We start from the raw sequence: 17,376 nt of genomic DNA on the forward strand, positions 1-17,376 counted from the left end.
GCAGCTTCCTCCTAGCCCCAGGCCTGGGTCAGCAGCCTGAAAGCGCACACGGGGTTGGGGTAGAGCCACAGAACCATGTTTCAACCATAATGTCCAAAGCTCATTCACCCAGGAAGAGCCAAAGGCCTGGGGTTTGGGGATTTTTTTTCTTTTTATTCAGTACAATAGTGACAAAGAAACACTTCTAAATCACCCCTCTTAAGTTGGCCTTCCCAGTCAGAAATTCTGTGGATAAGTGTTTTGCCCATACTTCTGTAAGAATACCACATGCACATCTGGTGCCCATGGATCCCAGAAAAGGGCTTTGGATTCCATGGGACTGGGGTCATGGATGGTTGTGAGCCTATAATGTGGGTGCTGGGAGCAAGGGGAGCCCAGGCTCTTAGCCACTTAGGCATTTCTTCAGTCCCTGAACCTAAGAGCTGGTATTCTGCTGGGTACTCAGGTTAGCCTACTTTAAAGAGAACAATGCAAGAAATAACCTTACTTCCTTGAACTTCCCATTAAATCAACTTTTCCTACCTAAACTAACCCATGGCTATAATCTTAAATTATATGCTCTTCCATGTCCATGACCAAAAGAACACTGCATGCTTGTATGTGTGTGTGTGTGTGTGTGTGTGTGTGTGTGTGTGTGTGTGTTACTGTTACTGTAGTCACTCACTGAAAACAACAGACAGGTCAAAAGCAACCTTATACAACAAATCCCCATGATAATAATTTGAAACAATGTAAGAACTGCTCAGGGATTGTGTGTTTGCAGGAGCCAGTGTTGTGGGGTCAGCTGGAGTCAGAGATTTAACCTTGTGTAAAACACTTAGGATTCTTGAAATTATCTCTTATTTCCTCTCCCATGTGATGCTTTCTGTGTTGACTGATAAGCACAGAACACAGCACTTTCTTAGGGGCAGCATCAAGGCACAGATAGCAAGGGCAGGTGACACATACCCGAGAGACAGACTGCATACAAAGCAGAAGCCCCAAATTACAGACAGATGAAAGACACAGGCAGAGAAGCAAGACTCCAAACTTGGGCTTCCCTGTGGTCAGAATAACCCAAGCAGCAGCACTGAGCTCTCCTTCCGAAATGGATGCATTTCGGTGCTTCTGGGCTATCTTTAATTCATACAAGTGGCACCGGGCTAGGAGGCAAAACTAAGGCATCTGAGGAGGTTAGCAGAGGGATCTGCAACACGTGGGTGGGAGGCAGGTGTCCCTGAGACAGAGAGGTTTAGTCAGAATCCTGAGAGAAGAGCAGCAAGCAGCTAATAATAATAAAAGACATGGTGACAGCATTCTTCGCAGTGATCACCAGGGGCAAATTTCCTAAGGGAGAAAAGAGACAGGACAAGAATCAAGTCCTGGGATGGAGCTGATGTTCGGAGATGGGGGGAAGCAGTGTGAGCAGTCTGAGATTAGCCGGGTCCTGGAACCTTCCAGATCTTCTTTAGAAATGCCCAAGCATGGCAGAATGTCACCTAAAGGGTGTGAACAATGGGATGACATTGCCTGATATGTTCCTTGCAGGGCAGAGAAGGTGCCGAAAGAGCTGAGTGTGGATGGTACCATTTAGATGGCAGAGGGTCATGGCAGGTCACACTAATGATAGAGAGAAAAGAGAGAATATTTTGCTGATTTGATTACTGCTTGCATATAAGAGGTGAGCATGCAGGGTTATGAATAGTGATGTTCAACATTCCTACCTGAGCAATAAATGGAGAAGAGAGAGGTATCATTATTGGGCTGAGGAGATCCTGCAGAAGAAGAAAAAATAGAGGAAAAATTAAGACCTTATTTTTATTGTATCATGATCAAAATTTTTAAGAAATTATATGAACAGTTGAACATATTTATGTAGGGCTTAAAAGTAAGGTCTGGGATGCAAAACTAAATCCAATTTGCTATAACAAATTTTGAATGCTCACTCAGAGCCAAACGTCAGGCTAGGAACAGGGAAATTTCAAGAAAATTCCTGGTCCTTCTGGAAAACATCAACTCCAGGCAGGAGACCACGTCCTCGGAATTGCAGGAGTGAGATATGCATGCGCTGGAACAGGCAGCCTAAGGCTCACAGCTTAATGTTATGGCTGTGCTAGACGAGGGAGGCAGGCAAAGATGTGGAGTGGGTTTGGGGAAGTTCTACAGAAAGCCTCAAAGTGGTTCCCATCCTTGCTGGTTGAGGGGGATTACAACAGGCACAGAAGGAGCAGAGAAAGGAAGTCTTGAGCCAGAACATGGAGTGAGTGCAGGGAGTGATGGGAAGAGTGAGAGGCCAGGGAAGGGGGGGGGGGGGGACAAGGAACGGAACAGATTCCCCAAGATTCAAATGAGACCAGAGATAGTCAGTGCTTCCACCAATAACATAAAATTACTTGGGTGGGGGGGGCATGGTTAAATATAGACAAACACGTGTATTCTTCCAACGACAGGATTTACTGGATAGCAATAAATTCACAGGCTATGTCAGTTCCTTAGCAGAAGTTTGCCCACTTTTCCTTTGACAGATGACCATGAGCCAATACTGGATCTTGTATTGCCATCTTAACTACTAAAATCATTGGATCACACATTGTATATCACACAGAAATAATATCTATGTTTCTGTGTATGTTGGTTACTGTGGTGGTTTGAATGGGAATGGCCTCATAGGTTCATATATTTGAGTGTTTGGTTCCCAGTTGGTAGAAATATATAGAAAGCCCTGGAAGGTGTGGCCCTGTTGGCGGAGGTGTGTCCCTGGGTATGGGTTTTGAGGTTTCAGAAGCCCACACCATTTCAATTAGCTCTTTCTCTGTCTCCAACTTAGAAATAAGTTGTAAGTTCTCAGCTACTTCATCACCTGCCTGCCTGCCTGCGGCCTGTCTGCCTCTCTACAGCCATGCTCCCCACCATCCTGGTAACAGACTCACCTTCTGAGAATGTAAACAATCCCCAATTAGATGCTGTCCTTTAGAAGTTGCCTTAGTCATGGTGTCTCTTAGCATCAAAATAAAAATAACTAAGGCAGTTACCCAAAGGTTAAGGAGATCTCAGAGGGAGTTCAGAGAGACCTGTGGAGGCAGACAGCTGCTCGAGAGGCTCGAGAGGTGGGGCTGGTGTTGGCAGGGTAGATAGTGAGCCCTGTTGAGAGCTGTCCTGGAGACATGGCTGTAGAGCCAAAGCGAAGGATCGGGTAGAGCCGAATGCCCAGTTTATGAATCTCTCTCTCCTGAGCGGTGCCACGCCAGAGGTGGTGTCTCTGCCCACAAGAACAGTCAGCCAGCACTCAAAATGGAGCCAAAAACTTGGGGGATGGAATCACCCAAGTCAAGGTACAGTCTGAAACTGGTTGGCTCTATATGCAGGGCACAGCCCAGCCTCAATATTTATCTTTCTACAATTGTGTTGAATGAATCCTTCATGTATAATCAACAGAATAATAAACTTCCCCCCAGTTGCCTTATTTACTAGTGCTACAACGCCCATTGCTCCAATGTTCATATTGATATGCAGGTGGGAGAGAAAACAAAGCGATATTTATAATCTGTTGCAAACACGGTAGCTTTTAAAACAAGAAAGCAGCAGAAAAGGGAGACAGCCTGAGAGTAATCCTGCTCATCTCACCTGTCTACAGGGAAAAGCAACAAGGCACAGCCACATTAAATAAGAATATGTCCTTCAGAGCCAGGCGCAGAGCTGGAACACAGCTAAACCACAGAAAAGGTCATAAATCAACTGGAAGTGAACAGCACACAAATAACCCAACTCAAGTTCTACACAGAGACAGCGTCCTGATGGGGGCTGAACACCGGCTGCAACCCTGGGGTCCTCGTCAGAGTTCTGCTGTCTGCTCTGTCCTTCCCCAGATCATGGGTCACTGCTACCTCTCCGCCTCAGCTTCCTGATCTAGTAGATACGGCAATGCCTGCCATTCAAGAATACAGACACCTGAGCGACCTAATCCAGGTGAAGACCTTGAATCTGGAGGCAGTCTGGTCCCCGCTATCTCAGGGAGGAGGCTCCTCCTCCTCAAAGCCAGAGCTGTGTCCACTTCAGTCCTGGTTCCAGGAACAAATCATGCTTTACTTCTCCTTCCAAGTGTCATTGCCCAGCATCTTTAAAATGCTCCAGTTTGTCATTAAACTAAATGCAAATTAAAGCATTCTAAGAGAACATTTTTACCCACCAGATTGACTAGCATCCAAAGTCTGGTAACACGCTGCAGTAGAGGCTGTGCGGGATCAAACAGTGGTATGCCAGACCTGAATATAAATCAATAGAACCGTGCGGAGGGCAGTCGGCAATACATCAGGATGACACACGCGAACCCCTGCGGTATGGACAGTGCTAGTCATAAAAGGATTTTCCCCCTAACAACAATAGGTTAGAAATAACCCAAATGCCCATCAATAAGAGGCCATTTAATTAAATTACAATAAAATTCAAGGATACTTTGTAGCTAAGTGAAGATATTGGCTTTGGCATGAGAGTTCTCCAAGATAAATTTTAAGTTGAAAAGGAAAAAGAGCAGAGCAAGATGCATATTACTATTGCAATATGCTAATTTTGTGTAATTTAAAGGGAGAAAATAAGAATATGTATTCCTATTGCGCTTGCACAACCATCGGGAAGTGAGAGCGGGTATAATTAAGATGCTCAGATGGATGCAATCCTATGTGCAGGTACTAACTTGACGGTCTGGGGGGCGGGCACGTCTCTCTGTGCCTACTCATTTATATACCCTTTAGTATGCGAGTATTTCAAATTGCAGGACTGTATTACTTGCCAATAATTTAACCAGATACTTATTTTACATTTTTAACTTTTTAAACACAACCAATGTGCCTCGTGGTCAGCCTTCTGAGCTTGATCCTGGCCCTCTTTGTTAGAATCACCGTGGCCCACTTTTATTTTTATTACTGGGTATTGACCAAACCTAGAAGACACTGGGAAAGTAGACCACACTGCCCTTGCTGGATGGAAGCAGGGTTGTCCTCCGGGTAAGGATAGGGCCACAGACGTGACTCATCGCATTTCTGGCCCTGTCTCTGCTCCTATCCCTAACCTTGGTAGAATAAATTGTTTCCTTTGCCTGGGTTCCCTAAGTTACCATTCTAGTAAACATGTTACTCTAGAACCTGTTCCATACTGTTATTGAATCTGAAAATGCATATATTTGATATTTTTAAGCAGGAAAAAGGGGTAAAGCACAGATCAGTACATGTAATATGCTAATGTGTACAACAAAACAAAACAGAAAGGGTAAAGGAGGATATTAATGTGGAGCGCCCGGAGGCTAATCCACATGGCCTGCGTGCATTGAGGGTGACCTCATTGTCCTGGTCCTCTTAGGCAGGTCCTAGGTGTCACTGATACATGTGAGGGTGCATGCAAGACCAGAGGAAAGCTCGGACGCCACCCACCTTGTTGATTTTTGTTCCTGTTGTTTTGAGAACGTCTCTCACTGGTCTGGCACTTGTCAATTAATTCAAACTAACTGGCCGGCCAGACCAAGGATTCCTTTGTCCTCTTTGCCAGGGATGGCTACTGCTGCCACGACCACCATGCCAGTTTGTTGTTTTTTAACTAAAATATACTTAACATTACTTCCTCTCCTCCCTCCAATTACTTCCATAACTTCCCTTTCCAATTCACAGCCTCATTTTAAAATTATTATTGTTATATGTATGCATATATACAAACAAACACATACAAATAAAATGATTATCTAATTCTAAGTGGTCATCTCAGAAAAACACACACATGTAAGCAACATTATACAGACCATGTGTGTGTGTGTGTGCATGTGTGTGTGTGTGTGTGTCTGTATTACACATACAGATGTCTTGTTTTGTTTTGAATGTGGGTTCCAGGGATTGGAACTCAGGTCTTCTAGTGCCGATGACAAGTACTTTACAGACTGAACTATCTCCTTGGGCCCCTCATTCTTCATTTTTGAACAGTTAATAAGTACTGATTACAGATGCAAAAAAAATACAGCTTTTACCTTAAAGGGAATAAACGATAGTTTATTCTAGAAACAAATTTGAACAACCAGAACCCCAAAACAAAGACTTAGGTTACTTCTAGCTCCAGGTTCCGGCATGAAAGTAGTTTCATGAATTGTATAGTTTTACAGAGAAAAGAAAGTCATAAATCAAGGTAAATTAAAGTGTACTGGTGGGTACATCAGAGAGGTGGTTACAGTCAAAATGGGTAGCTTCTCTATAGGCCCAAGATGCTATCTGACTGCATCCTTAGCTTTTGTTGGGGGTAGTCAGTGTTCTGCTAAGCTAACAGATTCCATAGGGTTTTATCTATTACTCACAGGGTGAGTTCTGACACTAAATAAACCAGGAATGGCTAGGAAGGGGTCTAAAGCTACCTGAGATAAGGTAGTTAGCTTCTGGACCTGCACCATCCCTACGTCTCCACATCACTGTCGTTCTAATCAGTCGGTCTCTGCAGGTGCGGCTTCTTCCCAGGTGTTCTCAGTCGCAGTTCTGCTGACCCACCAGCATGTTTGGGGCATGTGGGGTGGGGTGGGGGGCAAATATTATTTATTAGACAGATAAGGTTCTAGGATCTGGTGTACAAGTGACTGAGTAGCAGGCGGAGTGCTCTCTCCAGGATAGAGGAATGATCATAGGCATTAAGAGAGAAACTCCAGGATCATATCAAACTCATATCAAACTATTACCCACCATCAGTCAGCTCTAACTTCCTCACCTGGTCCTCTTTGCCCGATATAACACTTACAGGGGCCATATAATAGGATTACTATACCCTAAAATTAAAATTAAAATAATCAAAACCAGTTTGGCCTAATGGAGTGATGGTAACAGACAAAGACAGTATAGATCTTAAATAACTAAAATGTATATATTTTAACTGGACTGACTATATGCTTGCCCCCCTCCTCACAGTTATCTGTTTCCTGTGAACGACCTGTGAACATATTTAAATGGGTAGAAATTGGACTTTAGAAGGAGTCGCTATAGTGGTGTCCTTTTCCATTAGCAACAAAACCTGAGTATCGTTTAACTTTTTAAACCTCAGCTATTATATATTAAGGACATCTAAGAAGTTGATTTAATCAGGCAATATCAGTACTTAAGGTATAAAAACATCATGAATGCTGTTGTCATTACAGATTGATGTTTTTTGTATCATTTGGATAAGAAAATAAACTCAAATCTTTGGCTATCTCTAGCTACAGTAATTAGACTTAAAATTTATTTTAAAAACTTGATTATTTTACCCAAATTATGCTGAGTAGTGAGAATACATATTTAATTAATATTATATGTAATAAATACAGGCAATACATTAATAGTTTTCAGTTTTCAACCAAATTTAAATTTCTTATTAAATATTTAAGTTATTATGAGGCACACCTTGAATTTTTTGTTGATTTTAGAGAAAAAGGTTCCGCTTTGTAAGGCATCTAGGGTAGAATAAAGTTTGCATTTATAACTTAAGTATTTTTAAAGCAAAAAGCAGAGATGAGTAATTCTTTCAGAGATGCCACTATGAGGTAAGATTATCTCTAAGCTCTAAGACGTCTTTGTAAGCAGGTCTTTAAAATGACATTTTCTCAAAAATGTTTAAGGTTGTCACATAAGCCTGGCTTATGATAAGCTCTTGAAATAACTTGTTTATCATTTGTTTCTTTTAAAATTGTGTTTATTTATTTATTTACTTACTTACTTACTTACTTACTTATTTATTTATTTATTTTGGGTGATTGGTATTTTACCTGTGTGAGGATGTAGGGTCCTCTGAAAATGTATTTACAGGCAGTTGTGAGCTACCATGTGGTTGCTGGGAATTGAACCAGGGTCCTCTGGAAGAGCAGCCAGTGCTCTTGACTGCCAAGCCATATCTTCAGCCTCCCATCTGTTTGTTTTCTAAAAAGGCAGTAGTGGCCAAAATACCTTTAAAATCCTTAAAAGGTTTACATTTATATACATACACATACACACAAAGAATATCTAAAAGCACATACAGAAGTCATCCTCTTGATTTTTGACATAAGAGTTTAGTATCTCAAAGGGGGGGGGGTGATTATCCTTGACTAGAAGCAACCAAATTTTAAAGCTACTTTATACTTTAAGCGGCAGAGACCATGTGGCCATGTCATAGAGCCAGAATTGAAAGAAGGATCATTGATCAGAACTGTAGGATTATGTATATGTTATCCTTTTAAAAATTCAAATTCTTTTAAAATTTAAAAACTCATGTTAATTGTCCCAAATAAAGATTTAGGACAATTAGCTATCTCTATTTGTTTACCTTCTGCTCATACTAATCAAATACATTCATGGTTGAGACTATATGCCTATAGTCCTCACTCTGAAAAGAAAGCACAGCAGAGAGATCTTTAGTCAATGTGTACATTTATTAGTGTATATGTAGTCCAGCCTTAATAAAATATCTTACAGTTAAGTTTTATATTAATGATATTTTGGAAAATCAATTATAGCAAATTATGTTTCTCATATAAATTACATAAAAATTTTAACATATATTTAGAATTTGTTTAGAAAAGAAATCCTTATTAAAATCTATGTATATAACAATGAATTTCATAGCTTAATGATATTTTTATTTTATAATTCTATTGAATGCTGTTTCACATAAACAATTAATATTTTAAGTTTTTATGAAATATTTAATTGATTTAAAAATACCATTTTCCTTTGTTTTAAGATGTTTAGAGTATCCATATTTGTAAGGTGTTACATATTTATCAGGTCTTTTAATATATCATCAGAATGTTCAAATTTGCAATAAATTACATTTATATACATACACATAGAATATCTAAAAGCACACACAGAAGTCATCCTCTTGATTTTTAACATAAGAATTTAGTATCTCAAAGGGGGGGGTGATTAATTGCATTTTAATTGGGCATCATTATCCCCAGCCTGACTTTAGTGACTCAGTGCCAGCAGCCACATCATCACCAACAGTCAAATGAGGCATGTCCAGCCAGGCCACCATGGCCTGCCCTCTGTCTCCAGGTCTCCTTGTCTCTGTCTGTCTGTCTGTCTGTTTCTCACTCTCTGTCTCTTTCCCCTCCACCCTTGGTGTGGGAGGTCCTTCTGTTGATGTGTTGCTTTTATTTGTTAATGAATAAAGAAACTGCCTTGGCCTGTTGATAGGGCAGAACTTAGGTAGGTGGGGAAAACTAAACAGAATGCTGGGAGAAAGGAGGCGGAGTCAGAGAGAAGCCATGGAGCCCCACCAGAGCCAGATGGAACTTTAGCTGGTAAGCCACAACCACGTGACGATACACAGATTAATAGAAATAAGTTAAATTGAGATATATGTGTTAGCCAATAAGAAGCTAGAGCTAATGGGCTAAGTAGTGATTTAATTAATACAGTTTCTGTGTGATTATTTTGGGGTTAAGCAGCCAGGAACCGATAGGTGGCCTCCTCCTTACTACACACCCTCACTCAGAGGTAGTCTCTGTATACTGCCCCAACTCATCTCTCTGATGAGATATGTTGCATGGTGTGATCTTTGTAGCACATCAAGGCCCTGACCCACCATGGTGTTTCCACAACATAAACCCAAAAAGCATTCCAATAACAACAATAATTTTAGTGCATAACAAAAAAGCTGAATTGGCCACAGTTTGTTACAAAAATTTGTTTAACAACAACATCATGAAAACAACCCAAAACATATGAAAACAATGGTTATGGACACACATGACACAATTACATGAAATTAGGTACGCTCAGTTTAGAATTTAAAAGGTAGTTTATATCTCCTCTTAAGATGTGAGAAAGGCTTAGTAACAGATCAAAAGGTGGTTTGTTATAGACCTAAGAAACTCCTCTCCTCCCCTCCCCTCCCCTCCTCTCCCCTCCCCTCTCTCTCTCTTTCTCTCCCTCTCTCTCTCTGATAGTTTTCTACTGTGTCCAGGCTAGGTGGTAAGAACCTGGCCTAGGATATGTAGGGCGTCAGGTTTTGTAATGTTCTTTCTCAGAAAATCGATGTGCTTCCACATATGATCTAGGAACAGAGTGTGACTGGGTCAGGAAATGTCTGTTTCTGGGTCAGGGGCTCAGAAAAATTTAGTGAGTCTTTGGTCAGAAGAAAGAAAAAAAAAAAAAACAGAAGCCAAGTTTAACAGGATCCGTCATCTCAGTGACGAACAGGGAAGCTCACCAATGCTTGAAGATGGGTTTCAGTGTAAATCTCGGGGATGTAAATCCTGGGGATGTCGGGGAGATACAGACTTGCTTCATTTGGTTATCTTCAGCAGCCCAAGGAGTTCTCTAAGCTTTAGGGACCCAACTCGGGACAAACTGAGATTTCTGGCTTTAAGGCTGGCAGGATTTTAGGACGGGTTTGTATAATAATGGCACTGTACTGTATCCAGAGTCAAAAGAGGAAAAATGAGCTACCCAAGGAAAACTTTAAGATAGGTGGGAGACAAAGAAGCCAGGCCATAGGAGGGGACAAGGGATATATAGCCTGTTGGAGGGCATGTGACCTTAAACCAGGTATTTTGAAAGCAGACCAGAGAAAGTAGCTGTCAAGTTAGGATCTTTAATTAATCAGCTCAGAATAAGCAAATAAATCATGAACCAGACCGAAGGAAGTCTGAATCCCCCTCACCCACCCACCCCCGAAAAGAACTCGCCAGTAATCTTAAACAAATAACCGGGTGGCCTGGACTCAGTGGGTCCCTGCAGGTACCTGGACACCTTCCATTCCGAGCTTTCTTGGTAAATAGTGGATAATATGCCGAGTTCAACGTTTTGGCGCCGTAACTGTCATCACAATCCGTAGCTCTCCCCTTAAACAGAATAAAAGGCAGTTTATTCTAGAGCCTGATTTGAGCGAGCACAGCCTAAGAACACAGATTTTGGTTATTCCAAATTCCACATTCCAACATGGGAGCAGCTTCATAGTTTTTCAGAAAAAAAAAAAAAGTCATAAGTTCAGACCATTTAAAATATACTGGTAGGTACATCCGAGAGGCAGGGCCATCAAGATGGGGGGAGCCTTTCTGTAGGCCTCAGATGTTAGCTGGTGACATGCTTAACTTTGGGTTAGTAGAAGCTATTGGTCTTCTAAGTCGATAGATTTCAAAAGAATTTTATCCCTGAGTTACAAGAAGTTAGTTCCCGTGATGTGGGCAATACATCACAGTACCAACAATGGAGGTATGGGGGAGCTAAGTTAGCCTGAGGTTAGGTGATTAGCTTCTGGACCTACACCATTTCAACCTTTCCACAGGGCTGTAGCTCCTTTCAACTAGCCTGCGAAGACACAGCTTCTTCCCAGGAATGACTGTTCACACTATTGTGTGAACCTGGCATGGCAGGTGCTTTAAGAATTCTAAGATAAAAGAGACCGTCCCTGTTATCCAAGAGTTCATTATGGGAGGAGAAAGGCAAAGGCAATTAGAATGAAAAAGCTCTGTGATCACCTAAATCCTCTTAAAGCCAGAAGCTAAGAGCACCCTTGAGACCCAATGGAAGCAGGAACTCTCTCTGATGCTTACAGTCTTTCTATTTTAAAATTTGCTAACCATCTTCCCCCAACATTTTTGCATTTTCTTCTTTTTGAAAGAAAAGATTTGCTTATTTCCATATGTTAATTTATGTGCTTTCTTATGATGCTCTGCAGGGAGGCCAGAGGAGGGCTTGGGATCCTCTAGAACGGAGCTTCAAGTGGTTGCAAGCCACCATGTGGGTGCTAGGAATTGAACTCGGGTCCTCTATGAGAGCAAAGGACCTAACTGCTGAGCCACCTCTTCAGGCCCTGAAAGTCCTCCTTAAACAACAAGTGATGGCAATGATGATTTCTGTTGCTGTTTTTGGGTGAGTATCTGTAGTTGTTTGCGGGGTTCTCTGGCAGAAAGAGTGGGGCAGAGCTGGGTACACTGGACTCTCCCTGGGGCTGAGCTGGATGGTGAGTGTCAAACAACCCAGCCCGCCCCCCCCCCCCCCCCCGACCACCAGGGAGAAACAAACCCACTGAGTCCGGAGTCTGTCAAAGCAGGATTTCGTTTAATGGCATCACAGGGTTATGATGGGGGCGGAGAAGCTTGGGATGTGTTGAGGCAGAATAAGGGCCAATAATATTCTGCTGCACTAGCGGTGGCTGGGCAGAGGCAGGTCTAGGTCATGTAACCAGAGACAGGTCTCCAAACTTGAGCCAGGCTCAGGAAGTTACACTGTTTATAAATATAGTGCCTCATGTGACACATGGTTGTACGACTTTGTGTTCACTGTTTAGTATACTGCTCACCATGCACCAAGGCATACAGTAAATATTTGGGAAGCCAGTAGGTGAAAAAGTAAATGAATGAGAAAATGCACAAGAACACCATGTGACTGATTTGGTCAGGATCAAGACAAATCACATGCACTTGGCATTGCTGGAGAAAGATACATGAAGCATGCTGTCCAGTGAAAAATGGAATTCTTTAAAAACATCAGTTTAGGGATGGAGAGACAGCCCAGTCAAAACAACTTGCCTGTGAGCATGGGGAGCTAAGTCTGGACCCCCAAAACCCAAGTCAAAACTGGGAGTGTTGATGCATGCCTGCAGTGCCAGTGCTGGTGGGGTAGTTGTGTATGCCTTCAATGCCAGTGCTGGTGGGGTGGTCGTGCATGCCTGCAATGCCAGTGCTGGTGGGGTGGTGTAGCATGCCTGCAATGCCAGGTGGTGCATGTTTGCAATGCCAGAGCTGGTGGGGTGGTCATGCATGCCTGCAATGCCAGTGCTGGTGGGGTGGTAGTGCATGCCTGCAATGCCAGGTGGTGCATGTTTGCAATGCCAGAGCTGGTGGGGTGGTCGTGCATGCCTGCAGTGCCAGGTGGTGCATGTTTGCAATGCCAGAGCTGGTGGGGTGGTCGTGCATACCTGCAGTGCCAGGTGGTGCATGTTTGCAATGCCAGTGCTGGTGGGGTGGTCGTGCATACCTGCAGTGCCAGGTGGTGCATGTTTGCAATGCCAGAGCTGGTGAGGTGGTCGTGCATGCCTGCAATGCCAGGTGGTGCATGTTTGCAATGCCAGTGCTGGTGGGGTGGTCGTGCATGCCTGCAATGCCAGTAATGCCAGTGCTGGTGGGGTGGTAGTGCATGTCTGCAATGCCAGTAATGCCAGTGCTGGTGGGGTGGTCATGCATGCCTGTAATGCCAGTGCTGCTGAGGCAAACAGATGCTTCCTGGACCATCCAGGCCACAAAATCTTGACAAACCAATGAGCTCCAGTTTCAGTGAGACAGCCTGTCTCAAAAATACAAGGCCATCAAGGAAATATGTCCGATGTCAGTCTGTGGCATCCTCATAGGTGTATGCCCCTGTATGCACACACATACACATGCAATCACATACACTTGGATACACACACAGATGCAATACACACATGCAGCAACCCCAGCCAGTTATAAAATTTATGTCTCTCTAAAGAGGTACTAGGAATTTACCATCTGGAAAGTATTTGCTAATATATGCATAAATATTAAGGAAGAAATTAGAAGATGTAGGTTTGATGCTTTTTTTTACACATTTCCATAATGCTTGAGTATTTCATATGGAAACAAGTCATGTTTACATAAACCTCCCATTAAAAACATCTGTAAATTTTGGGATGATATACAAATGCGAAGATTAGCATTTTGTTCTGAAGACTTCAAGCTAGAAGCTTCTGAGGTGGGGCTGTGGTGGGTGGGGGCAGCATCAGCCCCCTCCCCCCCCAGTAAAATGGCTTCCTGGGAGTACACGAGGTAATGCTTACACGCAGTGACCAGAAGGAAGGGGGTCTCTGTGCCTAACACATTCTTCTTAATTAAGAACTTGTTTTCCTCGTCTCTGCAGGAGATTTCTGCTGCTTCCTAATGCAAAATACAAACGAACCGGAATGAAAGTGACAACCGTGTGTTTCCTGGGGGCTGATTGTCCCTTTTATTGTTTGAAAAATATATAGACGCTATCTTCATAGATGGTGGTCCTGGCTTTAGCGCTTCTTCTACCCCAAACATCCTCAAAGTGATATGCAGATTACCTTGCCTGGGGAAATGTCTTGAAATCCAAGCTTCAGCCACAGCAGGCCAGTGTTAGCACTTGAGCAGCTCCTGTCAGTGAGGAAGCTAGGACTCGGTACTAGGAAACACAGAAATTCTCACTTATCCCAGACAGGAAAGAAAAAAAGAGACACAGCCTAGCTGTGCTTTAATAGGGGAAGAGCAAATAAACTGCGCATTGTCCTGTTGTGGAAAATAAGACGGAAGCTAAGAGGAATGAGCCCGACCTCTTCCCAGTGTGAGCGAAATACGCAAGACACTGTTGGATGTAGGAAGATCCAGGTAACTCTATTTGCAACACACACACACACACACACACACACACACACACACACACCCCTGTGGTTTATCTTCCACTGGAATGAAATGTGTAAGCATGTGGGAACTCCTAGAAGGGCACAGAACATTGAAAAGCTTTCCCCTTTGCATAATGCAATACTCTTCAGTGAGGGCCGGGGTTGAGATCACACTGAGACAGGGCTAAGACCTTTGAGTTTAAGAAAAGCTAGTCTCTCACATTATGTAGGATTTCAAATGCATCGCACTACTGCTTGACACGAAGGATATGCCCAGCTAGTAGAGCTGATCTGTTTATGGTGTGCTGATTTAGTTCGACGTAACCGTGTTAAAACATTGTCCACATTGTCATATAGGTCAAAGATATACGCTAAGAGAAAGATGCCTTTCTCGTTTGTACACTTGAGCTGGATGGGAAACGGCGAAGGGGAAAGGTTGAGGCTGGGCAGCCATGCTGGGCCGCCTGCTACACAGCTCCGACTAGAGCAGGGTCCACCGCCCCCAAGCAAAGCACCTTTCTCCTTTACCAGCCTCTAACAAAGTGTTTTAACTACTCCATTCGTTCCCTGTAGGCAGCAGCATGACATTTCCATGGCAGAGAAGCTTACGTGTACTCCCTTGTAGAAGTAGATGGGCTCCCGGCCACACAATTTGATAATTGAGAGATCCAATTGGCCGCCTCTGATGTGGGAAAATGGATTTATTTGAACAGGGCTGGAGTTTGGACAAAGGGTTTCCGGCAGCCAGGTCAATAGCCCTAACAGACTGACAGGCCAGGAGTGTGCAGGGGAGGGCAGGGGCGGGCAGCGGCTGAGAAGCTGGAGTTTGGATCTGCTGCCTCTGCTCTGCTGGGGAGTCCTTGGAGGAAAGAGCCTGATTTCACTTCCTTCCTGGCAAGTCATTGTCCCCCAAATCAGGCCTTCTCCTGTCAGCAGGACAACTGTGTCTTCTGTTGCTGTGGGAACACTGTGACCAAGGCAGCTTGTAGGCAACTTCTAAAAGGACACATTTAACTGGGGCACGCTTACAGTGTCCAAGGGTTACAGTCCACGGCCATTATCAGGCAAGCAGGCAGCAGGCAGGAAGGAGCAAATCTGGACCTGGAATGGGCTCTGTTTCTGTGCTTGGAGTAGCTGCCATGTTGAGCTCTTTGTGTCTTGCCAGCTCCCGACCTCCTGATTAGTCCTTCTCCTGAGTTCTCCAGCATGATATGAACTCACTGTCCCAACTGGACAACACTGAGGGTCAGGGCCAGGGCCAGGGCCAGCTCTACCCTATGAGAACTAAAGCTCTACCTGCTAGATGTGACCCACACCCCGGTGAGATACCCGAAACCCACCACCTTTCCAAGGAAATGCAGGGAGTGTAGGTGGGACACTCGGGCCCACTTTGAAGCCCCTGCCCAGAAGGCTGGTGTGGACAGCCTAGATAAAAAGATGCCATCTCATCTTGCTGTTCACATCCTCCTGACAGATACAAGTCTGCCGACTCATGTCAGGTGAAGTAGTAGCTGAGCTGGGACGATGACAGCAGCCGGGGCAGCTGTGACAGCAGAGCCTGCAGGGGCAGGAGAAGCAGCAGTAGCGTCAGCAGGAATGAAGTATCTGAAGGGTCCCTGGGTGCCGCACACTGCGCCCCGTGTTTGCATTCTGTGCGCTGGCACCCAGTTCGCGAGCTTCGGGCAAGGGGGCTGGAGGTTAAAATACACAGACACACACAGACAGAAAGACAGCGACACAGGCCATCCTTGAATTCCCCAAGAATGTTCCCTTTATTGTGTTCAGGGGCAGATTATATAGAGATAGCCATGCCCCAGCCAACCCCACCAGAAACCACTCTCCTGCCATCAGGAACTCCTGAAGGTCTCGTGCTCAGAGCAGCTGTAGGCACTCAGATCAGGGGAAAACAAGTTGCTTTCAGGATCTGGGGTCTCACTGCTCCCAATACCTGGGAGCCATGTGGGATCAGAAGCAGCTAAGACAGGGGAGGTTAGAAGCAGTCCCTGAAAGCCAATGATGACAAATTGTAGCTCCAGGCTATGGTAGTGCCCCAGCGAGCTGCCAGAGGCCAAGCACTGTAATGCTGGTCATGCTCGGGGCCAGTGGTGCCAAGGGCTGTAACACTGCCATTCCCTGCTGCTGCCCACACTGGCTATTGCTTCAGTGCAGGCATCATTATCCACTAAGTGTAAGACTGCTGACAGCCAGTCTAGAACTCAGAGACAGGAGCGAGTCTAGCCTTTGGCATTCAAGAACTGTCCATACTGAGCAAGTCACCCTTCCCTTAATCACAACCCGCATCTGGACAGAGCAAAAGGCCCTCTAGCAGCTGACTGTTGACAAGCCACAAGTCTGAAGGTAATGTCGAGTTAACAGCTCCGAGAAGCAGGGAGGGTGGCAGCTAAGGAGCTCAGAGAGAGCCAAAATGCTGTATAGATAAGGTCCCTTCAACACTTTAATTCATGCAGAGGGGCAGGTAGGTTTTCATAAAAGTGCTTGTGGTCTTTCCAGCCTGGAGACACAGGGAAGTGACATCCATGCATTTGACTTGGTTCTGAGATACGGAAGGGTTCCACAGAAGGAAAAATTCCAGAGGGGGAACTTTCTGAACTCTACTTACTCTCATCTCTGTATAACCCCGAAACAGTGGGGCATGAAGTAGATGGGGAGCTGGTAGCTGACAGACAGAGCTCTGTATCCAAACCCAAGCAGATGATTCAGAGAGAATCTGTGGGCAGCAACACTAGCACAACAGCCCGCTAACAAAGGAAGCAGCATTCACTGGTACAGATGCAAGACTCCAGACTCACTCCAGGATCCTCCTAACTTTGCATTCAAGATGTCCACATGTAATCTCAGATTGCCTGACTTTCAAAGAATCCCGGGAAAGAGCGGGCTGAATGCAAGCCTGCTATTACTCAAACAATGACACCAACCCACCAGAATTTTATAGCAGCCAAGAGAGTTATCCCCAGCGAAGGAAAACAAACGAGGTTTTCACTACAGGGAAAATGCAGCAAAAAGACAAGAATGAAGAGC

Source organism: Microtus oregoni, unplaced genomic scaffold, assembly GCF_018167655.1.
Source record: "Microtus oregoni isolate MIOR12 unplaced genomic scaffold, Mior012 000011F_ref0000422, whole genome shotgun sequence".
NCBI lineage: Eukaryota > Metazoa > Chordata > Mammalia > Rodentia > Cricetidae > Microtus > Microtus oregoni.